The 13,188-nt window shown below is 35.3% G+C and overlaps 1 protein-coding gene and 1 long non-coding RNA gene across 2 annotated transcripts in view; one reads left to right on the top strand and one right to left on the bottom strand.

Annotated features, from left to right (window-relative positions):
• Window positions 1–13,188, top strand: part of grik4 (glutamate receptor, ionotropic, kainate 4) — a 353,328-nt gene that overhangs the window by 198,611 nt on the left and 141,529 nt on the right. The window lies entirely within an intron of this gene.
• LOC120489129 (uncharacterized) lies at window positions 6,560–9,907 on the bottom strand. The gene is made up of 3 exons (XR_016146881.1): window positions 8,920–9,907; window positions 7,711–7,823; window positions 6,560–7,536 (listed from the first exon to the last, which is right to left on the bottom strand). It is a non-coding gene; the product is annotated as an uncharacterized LOC120489129 (long non-coding RNA).

Below are 13,188 nucleotides of genomic sequence, written 5' to 3'. Positions count from 1 at the left end.
CGAAGGTCTTACGGGGTTGGAACAGCATGGGGGTGAGTAATTAATGACTTAATTTTCATTTTTGGGTGAACTAACCATTTAAGTTTGCCTTGCAATGAGACACATGAGAAATTTGTATAATTGGTGACATATAGTTGTTAGTTGACAGATTGTTTTTGTGAACAAGTGACTGAGCATGCTGAGATATTCTGAGTACAATCTTTCATCATTAAGTTGGAGACTTTCCAGGTAGCACTTTTCTCAGCATTGTAGACTTGAAGTAATTTAATGTCCTTGCTTCCTGGAGATTTAGGTCTAACCGATCAGTCTTCAATAGCTAATTTTACCAAAAATGCAGTTCAAGTAGCACATTATTTTCCACCAAATCCCTTTTTCTAGATACCGTTTGAGAAGTTGCTGTCTTAAACAGCAACAGCAACCCCATTCTTCTTACACGTCTCTCTGAACTCATTGGCCTTACTGGTACAGTGTATTCCTGGTTTAAATCCTATCTCACTGACAGGCAACAATACGTCACCCTCAAGGGGATCTGCTCTAATATGGCGCCGGTCCTGCATGGCGTGCCACAAGGATCGGTCCTAGGCCCACTGCTATTTAATATTTACATGCTGCCACTTGGGATGATTGTCCGAAAGCATGGATTACACTTCCACTGCTATGCTGACGACACTCAGCTCTACATCAGCACTAAGCCTTCTACTTCGCTTCCACCAGTGCCACTTACTAACTGCCTGAAGGACATAAAGCACTGGCTGGACAATAACCTCCTCAAACTGAACAAAGACAAAACAGAACTCATGGTGTTCGCCCCGCTGTCACTTCTTAAAAAAGTTGATGACTTCACATTGGATGTGGATGGCTGTTCAATCTCTGCATCTCCTCAAGTACGCAACCTGGGCGTCATCATGGACTCCACTCTCTCCTTCCAACAACACATCAAAAACGTCACTAAAATTGCTTTCTACCATCTCAAGAACATCTCCAGACTCCGACAGTGCCTCACCAATTCTGTAGCTGAGGCCCTCATCCACTCATTCATCACCTCTAGACTTGACTACTGTAATGGTATCCTGCTCGGTCTACCCAGCAAAGCCACTGATAGACTTCAGTATGTGCAGAATTCTGCGGCTAGGATGCTCACACGCACAAAACTTGGTCTTCACATTACTCCTATCCTTACGAAGCTACATTGGCTGCCAGTAAAGTCCCGCATCAAATATAAAATCCTCCTCCTGACATACAAGTCCCTACATGGACTTGCACCCCAGTACATTACTGATCTTCTCCATTCCTACACTCCGTCACGATCCCTGCGTTCTTCTGACAAGAACTTGCTTGTTGTCCCTAAGTCCAGGCTTAAGACATTTGGTGATAGAGCTTTCTGCGTTGGTGCTCCGTCACTCTGGAACAAACTTCCCCACGAGATCCGCTCTGCCTCATCACTCTCAACATTCAAAAATCAACTCAAAACACACCTCTTCACTGAGGCCTTTGGGCTCTAGCTGTCTCGGCCCCGTGCCTCCTCCTTAACTCCCCCCTTCCCATCTCATGTCCTTTGTTAAGCGTCCTTGGGTACTTTGAAAGGCGCTATATAAATTAAAGTTATTATTATTATTATTATTATTATTAAACACTGTCTGAAATTTTAATCTAAAGACGTGCTTTCTTAATTTGTTTATGTATATATATATATATATACTCATCTAAAGGATTATTAGGAACACCTGTTCAATTTTTCATTAATGCAATTATCTAATCAACCAATCACATGGCAGTTTCTTCAATGCATTTAGGGGTATGGTTCTGGTCAAGACAATCTCCTGAACTCCAAACTGAATGTCAGAATGGGAAAGAAAGGTGATTTAAGCAATTTTGAACGTGGTATGGTTATTGGTGCCAGACGGGCTGGTCTGAGTATTTTACAATCTGAATAGTTTATCCTTTTGATTTTTCATTCAAAAAATTGCCTAAAATCTAACTTAAAGTAAAAGTAAACGAGTTGAAAGTGGGGTTGTCAGACAAGACTGCAACTTCAAACGGCACAGGGTTCTGTGGTCAGTTGAAAAAAATGTATATACCGTTGGATCTTTATTGTTGTGGGCCTATTTTTCTGCTGAAGGTCCTGGATTTCTTGTTCAGATACATAGCATAATGGATTCTATCAAATATCAACAGATAAAAAATCAAAACCTGACGCCTTCTGCTATAAATCTTATAATGGGCCATGGTTGGATCTTCTATCAGGACAACAAAACAAATATCAAAATCAACACAAAAAAATGTGTTACGGAGCACAAAATTAAGCTTCTGCCATGACCATCTCAGTCCCCTGACACGATGAGTGTAGTGAACTGAAGAGAAGAAGCACAAACACCCCACACACTTTCAATTCTTTTACTTTTGCAGATTTATTTTTTAAAGCCAGTTTTGATCATATTTACCAGGGGTACCATTAATTAGTTAGGGGTACCTGAGCACGGCTGTTACTAACTGTGTATATTTGACCATTCAAGCCCAATAAGGTGGCAAAAAGAACTTTGTTTAGTACTCACTGACCTCAGACAGCACATATTACTGCCTATTTAATGTGGAAAAAGTGAAAATATTGCCAAAACTAAACTTTAACCAAAGCTAAAGTTGCATTAGCTAAACATTAAGCTAAATGATTTATTGTTTATTGTATGTTACATATTGTATGTTGCATGTGATTTTAGTAAATGACTCATCAATAATTTAATTTAATAGCTTTACAATGCAATCATCAAAACAAGGTACATAAATGCATCAAAATGATCCTTGGCCAGGATTAAAATGCAACACTCAGTTTTTATTATATTTTACAGGGAGTCCCTGCTCCATCTTTATCTACCAAGTTATTACTTCTCCACAATTCCTGGTAATATATGATGAGATTGAAATAAGTGAATCGATTATTGTTATAGTTCTTTTCATGTCTCTCAAGGTGGCATCTGTTCCATAAAGCAAATTAGCTGCAACACTGGATAAAAACAAGAGTTATCTCTTGAGGTTTTATACACCAGTTTTGTTTGATTGTGTGGGTAAATTACCTCATTAATCATATACTGTATATTAAAAAAAGATAAATCAGCAGAGCTTGTGGCAGAAAGCAGATGCTGAGAACTGGATTCACATTAGATAGATCTGGGCTCTGCTTCAGTCTCCACTAAACACACCAGGAATAAAAGTGAGCAGAAAGGGATCCTAGTCTCTGTTTGGGATCTTTGAGAAAATTGAAAAAGGTTCATTTCCACATTCCATTTTCTTTTCCCATTAAGCTAGACGAGAAACGAGTTATCCATGACTTATTCTCAACATCAGTCTTTAACACAGAGTGCAGCACTTCTGGGATGAGAGGACTGACTATAGGCCTACAGGCATTTTCACACTAATTCTTCAGCACAAAAAAAAAAACATAGTTTTATAAAAAAAATTGTAAAAATCTTTATGAACTCCTTCAAACAGAGTCTGAAATGTTGGATATACTTTGCTGTAGCTTTACACTACTGCTCAAAAGTTGGGAGTTGAAAAAACTTTTTTTCATGTTTTGTAAAGATGTCTTTTATACATATTACAAGTAACACAAGTTATGTAATCAGAATACTTTTTTCAAGTTAATGTTAAAGTAACATTACATGTACAGCAACATATCTGAGTTAAATACTTTAAATACAGTAAGTAATGCAAGTTTATTTGTTTTCCTTTTTATTGACTGGCACCTCTCCGGTCTCCATGTCCATCTACATGTCTCCATGTCCATCTCGAGAAATCGAGAGTGTGTTGATCCAAAGTGTTGTGTGTGCTGTGTGAATATGATGCTAATTGTAGTTCTAGACTTAATGTGAACATATATATATATATATATATATATATATATATATATATATTGAAAGGTTAGAATGTTTTTTGTTTTTGTTGTATATTGTTTGAATGCCATTTTAAAGGGGTCATCCGATGCCTATTTCCCACAGGTTTGTATGATTCTTTAGGGTGTTTGTGTAAAGTTTGTAATATACTTTGGTTAAAATTCCTCAATGGTTGTGTAAAACCTCCTTTTTACAGTACCTCCTCAAAAACAGCTTGTTCAGTTACCTGTTTCAGTGCATGTCTCTTTAAATGATAATGAGCAACTGCTTACCCCACCCCTCTCTTTCATGGGAGGTGTTGAATGGCTGAGGGCAGAAATATGCTAATACGGGACAATCCGTCAGTGGTCATGGGCAGAGCATGAGCATTATGACATAGTGCTCAAAAAATCCAAACGGCTTGATTATAAAGAGTGTTTAGGCTTTTTGAGGATTAATTAAAAGAGTGAATGGATTTTTTTCATTGTATGCTGGTTATGTCCACACACTGCAAAGTCACATTTATATGCAACCACCATATAAAAGTGAATTTTGTCTCCTTTACTGGAGTCTGAAGATTAAAAATAAACTAGAATGAGATAAGGGTTATTCTAATATGAAAGGAGCTCTTTCATCAGCTCTACCTTTTTTTTTTTTTAAATATCTAGACTAGGAGTCCTCCATATTTTATTCATGTATCATATTCAAATTTCAGACATTTTGGAGAGAACGCATTTGCCTTAAACATTATTATGGGACACAATGCATTGCATCATTTAAGAGAACTATATAGCCTCTGGTGGATCCTAAATGAAGGATTTTAGTGTAGGAGCGCCTGGGGGGAGAGAGACAAGACAAACACAATGCCAGGAAGCATTTCAATCCTCTTGCACGGCAAGCACTGGGCAGCATTTCAACAATTCTTTCTTTTATGCTGGCAGCGTCTGGTGGAGTGTATTAGAATCTCTCCACTGTCAAAACCACCTTAAAACACGTCCGTTTACTGTCGGCTGAGTTGTTCTGTGTAAAGGACATGATTTTTTTTTTTTTTAAAGGCCTGGTAGTTCTGTTTAAAAATATCTCCCACCTGGCAGCATCCTCCCTGTTCGCACCTCAGTTCAGTGTCTTTTGAAAAAAGAGGGGCAAGAAACACAGAGCAGCAAAGCTATTTTCCACTCTGTCAAGATGAATGGTCATTCACAGGTGGCCAGATACGGAGATGTATCCTCGAAAGCAGCTTTTTAAAATGCACTTAGTCTGTTGCATCTCTGCTCTTCTGTAATTTGGGCTGAACTGAAGTGGCAAACCTGATGTGCAAAATTCAAGAATGTGGGTGCAAGGCATTGAGTCTATAAACATGGTCCCTGGCGCTTATGCATGAAGAGGTGCTGTGCCGTTAATTATTTAGGAATCACAATCATCGGGATGTTTGTTTTGTATGTCTGTTCAAGTTCAAATCAGAGCACATTCTATTTATTTGCCTGTGGAATAACACACTATGACTGTATATGTCTATGCATTATTTTTGACACCAGATCTACCCATAATGCACTGTGAATTCTAATGCCGTGAGATAGGAATGCAGAAGGTCAGTTCAGATGTGCTCCGCTGACTTTGAGGTGATAACAGGGACCTTGACAGTGAGAGTCTCATTAAGACCCACCTGATGGGTGTGTGGCTTACCATGGGGATGAATGGTTTTACTTCCTCTATTAATCACTGGACCATGTGAACAAATCAATTCAATGCAACTCCCAAACCTCAAGCCCAACCCACATAATCAATATGAACACTTGGACTGCATAAACAAGGTTTAAACATTACCATTGTACATAAAGCTCAAGTAATTTTACTTCATTAACAGGTGTTGTTTTAAATTATGTTTTTGTTGCTCAGCTGGTAGAGAAAAGATTCAAAAAAAACAATCTGATTATAAATTATATATATATAATACAACATACAAACAATATACAGTTCTGTGCAAAAGTCTGCAACGTTGCAAAACATGCATGTTGGTATTTTCACCCACCAGAAAAATGGTTTTAAGCCAGTTATTTATATATTTTTCTGTGTGAAAGTGGGAAATATCAGTTTACATTTCCAAACATTAATTTGGCCATTGATTGTAATAAACCAGTGAGATTTTTGTATACACAAGGAGTCTGACAACAGCCGCCCAGGTGAAAAGGAAATGTATTTAAAATGTACTTATTTTGATATACTTAATGTATTTTAAGTGCACCGTATTAAATATGTATTAAATGTGCTAAATTGAAACAACTTCAAGTATATTAAGTGTACTTTAATATGTATTTAAGTTCAATTTTAAGGTAATAGTAATATATTTTATTATATTAAATTGTGCTAAAATGGAACCATTTTAAGTACATTTAATGTAATATAATAGCACTTATTTAAAGTGTATTTTAATACACTTTAAATCGATTTTAGAAATACAGCATTAGTATATTTTAGCTTCACATTAATGCGTTCTAAGTATATTTTAAATATAATTTCAGCTTATTAATAATGTATTTGTAGAACAATATAGGACCCACTATTAACATATTAAAAATATATTTTTTCCAAAAACCATTTAATATAAAAATAATATATTTTAATGTATTAAAAATACAGTTAAACATTTTAATTCAACAAAACCCAGTAAAAAAATATTTCTACAAAACACACAAACACTCTTTGAAAGATAAACTTTAATGCACTACATCAGTAAAGCATTATGAAAACTAAACAAAATACATTAACATAAAATGCATTGATTTGCAGAGGTATTAAACAGAACAAAAAATAAATAAATAAATAAATAAACTAACTGAAAGGAGTAGTTCACTTTTAAAAAAAAACTTTTGCTGATAATTTACTCACCCCCATGTCTTCCAAGATGTCCATGTCTTTCTTTCTTCAGTCGAAAAGGAATTAAGGTTTGATGAAAACATTCCAGGATTTTTCTCCATATAATGGACTTCACTGGGAACAAAACGGTTCAAGGTCCAATGGCTAACAGTCAATTTGTCGTGAAAGCATGAGAATTGCTCAATTGCGAGAGTCTCGTGCTGAATGCTTGAGAGTTGGCAGCCCTGACAAATCTTTTTTCAAGTCAATTCATTCATTTTGTTCGTTGAATGAACCCAATGACTCAGAAAAAGATTTGTTAATTTTGATGAACGAGTTTGAATAGGAGAGTTATGAACATGCATAACAGAACAGAGCATGGCGACCATTTGAGCTTATAAAACTTAAACGTTGTTTTTTTTTTTTTTTAAATGACCGATCGTTTCGCTTGATAAGACCCTTATTCATCGTCTGGAATCGTTTAAAGCCCTTTGAACAGTTTGCACAGAAACTGCCTTTTGGACCTTGAACCGTTTGGTTCCCAATGAAGTCCATATGGAGAAAATCCTGAAATGTTTTCATCAAAAACCTTAATTTCTTTTCAACTGAAGAAAGAATGACATGGATATCTTGGCATGGGGGTGGGTAAGTTATCAGCAAAAGTTTTTTTTTTTTTTAAGTGAACTAATCCTTTAAGTCAAACAAAGTGAAATACAATAGCAAAAAGTAAAGTGGCCAAGTCGTGAGTAAAAAGAGAAGTTCGTGACTTGTTCAGTCTGCCATAGACTCTTTTGGGGACATCAGAACCACCGAGGGAAATCTGGAAAGAATAAAAAAAACAAGCATTAGTATAAACTTGTTCATTTATAATTCTAATAAAAAGCTGTCACTTTGTTACTTAATTCAGAACACTTACTGAAGTATTAATGCACAAAAGTCAGATATAATTATTATAACAAATAGGATTTTTCTTTATCATAAAGAATTTTCTTACCATGTCTGAGGTTTCAGGAAGACACAGCTCAGATGATCTTGGGCTTGAGCTGAATGAACCTCGTTTCATGGACTCCAGGGCCTCTTTGAGAGATGATAGTATCTCTGGAAGCTCTACAAAAAAAAATAAAGTTGCATGTTATACAAAGTTAGGGCAGAACAAACACTAGTTTGTGTTCTTCATATATAATTTGTATTTTGTTTAAATGGTAAAACATATTTAATGAACCATTACTGTAACTTCCACGCTATTATTGAAGTAATTATTCATTATTAATAAAGACAGAACATTCTATTGAAAGTTACAAGTTGGTGACAGCTGATAACGACTTGATTAAATGTAAAAAAGCTGAATACCACACATAAAATCATATAAATCAGTCCCTAGAGAAAAATACGATTATCCGATTGCATAATTCAATGCATAATCAGGCAAAATACATATTCATGCGGGGGCCGGGGGACGCAATTTTTCAAATACGTGTTAATATATAATAATAGGTCACTTAGCTACTTAGCTGCTACATGACACACTATTGACTGTTTTTGTTGTTATTCATTGATTTGTTGTTATACAAATCAAGAGGATCAACTACTACTTACTCGACTTGACCTCATCTACTCACGGTTAGGTTTAATATAAAAAAATGTCTTTGCAATGTGCAAATTCCTTGGTTAGGCTAAATATTAAATATAAAAACTCTCATTTCATTATTTAACATCGTTTTAATTTCTCAGTGCAAGATATTTAATAATTGGTTTTATAAAAGCTTATAGTTGGTGATTACAACTTAATTTATTTATCGAATTGACATGAAAACTGACAGCCTACTAATAATTAATTAGATTTTACTATGAATTAAATATCACAAATGTGAAAGTTTTATTAGAGCTTAAAATATATTATAATATTTAAAACACAAGAAGTTACTTAGGGACAATCAAGCCTGTCGTGTAATCACCATTAATAACCTTTTTTCTGAAAACACAGTGTGCAATGTTTTTATAGTTGTATTATGTCACTGTCTAGATCTATAACAATTAAGTTGATAGACGTCAATGGATAGACGTTAACTCGCTTTAGTGTCAAATCAACAGAAACGCCAGTAATCCACAGAACATCGTCATCAACTTCTGAAAATATTTTCTAAACCCAAAGTGAGAATAAAGCCAATTACACTAATCACTTAAACTAATAAACTTAACTTACCACCAAGAAGTAAGATCTTTTCTGGCAGTATCTTGCTCTGTCCATGTCGTGGCGGCGCAGCTCTGCGTTGTCCTCTTCACTGCTAAATTGTTCGCGGGAGCTGACGACCTGGTAATCTGCTCGTGTGTTTCTCTTAATATTAGATCGGTGCTATCCACATTCACTAGGTCCGAGTCAGTGAAATAACAAAGCAAAATTTGGAAAATACATGATTTCTGTTGAGATATCCGTCCGAAGCTATAATGGAATACCACAGACAGTCAGTATCCGTTGTCCGCGCCCCGCCCAACATGTAAGTTCAAATGGCAGTGTGTGATTGGACGATTGCCGGCAAGCTTGTTTTGAAAAGATTGGCTCTGATTGGTCCAAATGAATGCAACTGGAAATATTAACTAACATCCACAAAAAAGAAACAACTCTGTTAATATAAACCTAACATGCTTTATAACAAGTTTTTTTATTCATTTTGACTAAACAAATGTAAGAGTCAAGCTTTAAGAAATTTATTTTGTTTTTCTAGTATGTACACCTGATCTTTTATGTTGATGTGTGCACGTACTGGTATTCACTTGTTTTGTGGAAAAGACTATTTGATTAATTAATGCAGAAGTATAGAAGTGCATTACTTGTTAGTCAAATTTTAGTGCTTTTCATAATTATAACAAATTAATTTAAAAAAGTTAAACCTAAAACACATAATATAAAGTGTGAAATACATATGCATTGAGTTAAGTGTTGGTAGTATTACAAAAAGTGTGGTAGTTTTTGGTATATTTCTTAAAAGCTTAACTGAGCACATATTTATAATTAAAGTGCTACTTCTAGTCTTTGTAGAAATATACAATTAATTTCGATACATGTTTAATTGCCTTCATGTTAGGAAGGGAATTAAAGGGACTTGAATTTTTAAACTTGAAGTGAACACAAAAATACTTTAATTTAGCAACAAGTATGCTTTCTGTAAATACACTAAAACTTCACTAAAACTGTGTTTGTTTTTAGCATATTTCTAAAAGTGTAATTAAGTGTATATTTATTATCATTGCGTTTCTAGTAAAACATTTTTAAATATAATTAAAATATGTTTGTATTTAGCATATTTCTTAAAAATGTAATTAAATACCAATGTACTTCTAGTACACTTTTTAGAAACATATTTAAAGCATGATTGTCATTAGCATATTTATTAAAAATATAATTAAGCACACATTTATTACCAATGTACTAATAATATACTTTTTTAGAAATACATTAAAAGTATGCTTTTCTATAGTGTATTTCTTAAAAGTGTATTTAAACATATATTTATTACCAATGTACTTCTAATATACTTTTTAGAAATACATTTAAAGTATAATTATCATTAGCATATTTATTAAAAATATAATAAAGCATACATTTATTACCAATATATTACTAATATACTTTTTATAAATACATTAAAAGTATGCTTTTCTATAGTATATTTCTTAAAAGTGTAATTAAATATATATTTATTACCAATGTACTTCTAGTATACTTTTTAGAAATATACTAAAATGCAATAAAATACATTTTTAGTACACTTTAAATAAGCATGTTGTAAATACAAATGTATTATAAACACACTATTTGTATTTCAAATATATTTTTAATACATTTAATACAACGTCTTTTTCACCTGGGCGGTTATCAACCAATAACCAGGCACAGCACCTCCAGGTTTTGTGGGCAAAAATACCTTGTTGATGCCAGAGTTCAGAGGAGAATGTGCAGACTGGTTCGAGTTGAAATATAGGCAATAGACCCCTTTTGCGCCGACGTCACAGTTACGTCACGGCGCTAGCTGGAGGCAAAACAAAGTGAAAACTGGAGGCGGCCAATACAAACTAGCACAGATTGGAGCTTAAATTACTTTTATTATTATTAAATGCCATTTTGTTATGTTGTTTGGTGCAAGAATTGATGAAAAATGAATATGCTGTAACTGGAATTTTTATTTCTAGAAAATATTCACATCATTAAAATCACACCGTAATGTCACTCTTCATATTGTCGTCGTCTCGGCGCTGGCTCTGCAGAACTGTGGATCATACACAAAAGTCTTCTATGGACCATTCAGCAGATAGTTATAGGCATCTAAAGATTTATATGCCCTCAGTTTCTCTTTAAGATCGGTTTCTCTATAAGGTAGGTGTAGTATTCAGGCCAAGGCCACTTAAACCGACGTAACGTAACATTAATCCTGTCAGATCGTCTATGCATTGAGTGAGCTTGTGAAAGCTACGGGTCGGCCAATCTGGTTCCGTCCGTTAAAATTAACTTTTGGAAATAACAATCGCGGTCCTGAACACTTGAGTGACCTTACACATTAAGATAAAATTGGATTTTCTCCAGTCATTGTAAAAAAAACAAGCTAACAATACTTGCTAACTAGCGTTAGTGAAGCGGCCAGAGGGATCGTTCTGCTGCCCACAAAAAAGCGTCACCATGTTTACCAACTGAAAAGGGGTCTATAGTAACATATAACCACTCGATATTCAGAAGAGTATCTCTGAGTCTGAACACATCGAACATTGAAGTAGATAGGCTACAGCAGAAGACCACATCAGTGCCACTGTCAAACTGTGGCTACAATTTACTTAGGCTCATCAAAATTGGACAATATAAGATTGGAAAAACAGTACCTGGTCTGATGAGTCTCGATTTCCGCTGTGACATTCAGATGGTAGGTTCATAATTTAGCATAATCAGCATAAAACCATGGATCCATCATGCCTTGTATCAACGGTTCAGGCTGGTTGTGGTGGTTTAACGGTGTGAGATATTCTTGGCACACTTTGACCACAGAACATGCCAACTTCATGCCACAAAATGTCATTAGGATTCAGTGAGGCTGTTTTCTCACCTAGAGCACCAGGATCACCACCAGGCCTCTAAAATGCCATTTTAACCCTACACAAAATTGCCGTCTAGTCTAAATCAGTCAACAATCTACAGTCTCTGTCTGAGCTCAATGGCCCGTGCGCTTTTACGTTAATAGACCAACACCACTTTTGAGTCCTCATGCAGTTTTCCTGTCATCCCTGCATCACATTGCCTCGCTTTTTTTGTGGCTCTGGCCTTCTCCCATCTATGTGTGAAATGAAATATAAGCGCCTGCATTTCCACTATAAAAACCCTTTTCACACAGCTTCTCGTCAGGTATTGTTTGCTCTGTTGGCATCAGATTTTGTCTGTTGTTTTACGCTGGTCTGGAATCATCAGCTGGAATCTCTGGAGCCGTGAGAGTGTGGGGGTAGGTGTGATTCTGCATTAAATGCTAGAGTAAGGTCTTCATGGTTATGATGTAATATGTGTGTGCTTGTTTTTGGGGATGTTAAGATGCCACTGTCTGCAGCCAAAATCCACATGGGTACAATCCACATGGGAAAATCTCACAGTAAAACAAGCAGCTGTGCAAAATATGATAAACCAGTGTTTTGATAAGAAGTTTATTTATGTATAATCTTATTACTCTTTTAATTCTTTCTATAACTGAATCCACTGATTGCACGGTATTCCTCCTTTTGATTCTAAACTGAACTCAAATGCCACTGAGAATTGGGTAAGAGACAAACATACATTGCTTAATTGGAGGAATTTGAGAGAAAACCACGCAAATGACCGGGGTCTGGTAGAGTTGTGAGTTTGTTGTGTAGTTAAAGGGATACTTTTTTTGGAAATAGGCTCATTGTACAACTCCCCCACCATTTTTGAATCCATTCAGCCGATCTCCGGTTCTGGCGGTACCACTTTTAGCATAGCTTAGCATACATCATTGAAGTGGACAAGACCATTAGCATTATTCAATAAAAAATGACCAAAGAGTTTCGAAATTTTTTTCCTATTTAAACTCAACTCTTCTGTAGTTACATCGTGCACCGACGTAAAGTGTAAAGTTGCGATTTTCTAAGCTGATATGGCTAGGGACTATACTCTCATTCCTACGTAATAATCAAGAAGCTTTACTGCCGTACCATGAGTGCAGCAGGCATAATGATATGATATGAGTAAAACGGGGAGTTGTGAAAAATATGATACACCATTGTTTTGCCAGATGAGAATTCATCTGTGTATCATCTTTTTACTCTTTTAATTCATTTTATAACTATCATATATTTCTTTTAATTTTTTTTATAGCTGTTTAATTTTCCTTGCTTTGTGTATCGAGGTTCAGATGTAATGGGAAGAAGGAGGCGAGAACCGGCGAACATTTAAACAAACTTAAATTACATACTGTGACGATGC

This window comes from Pimephales promelas, chromosome 16, assembly GCF_988280905.1.
Source record: "Pimephales promelas chromosome 16, fPimPro1.hap1.1, whole genome shotgun sequence".
Taxonomy (NCBI): Eukaryota; Metazoa; Chordata; class Actinopteri; order Cypriniformes; family Leuciscidae; genus Pimephales; species Pimephales promelas.
The sequence above is the reverse complement of the archived record's forward strand: the minus strand, read 5'-3'. Positions and strand labels throughout refer to the sequence as shown.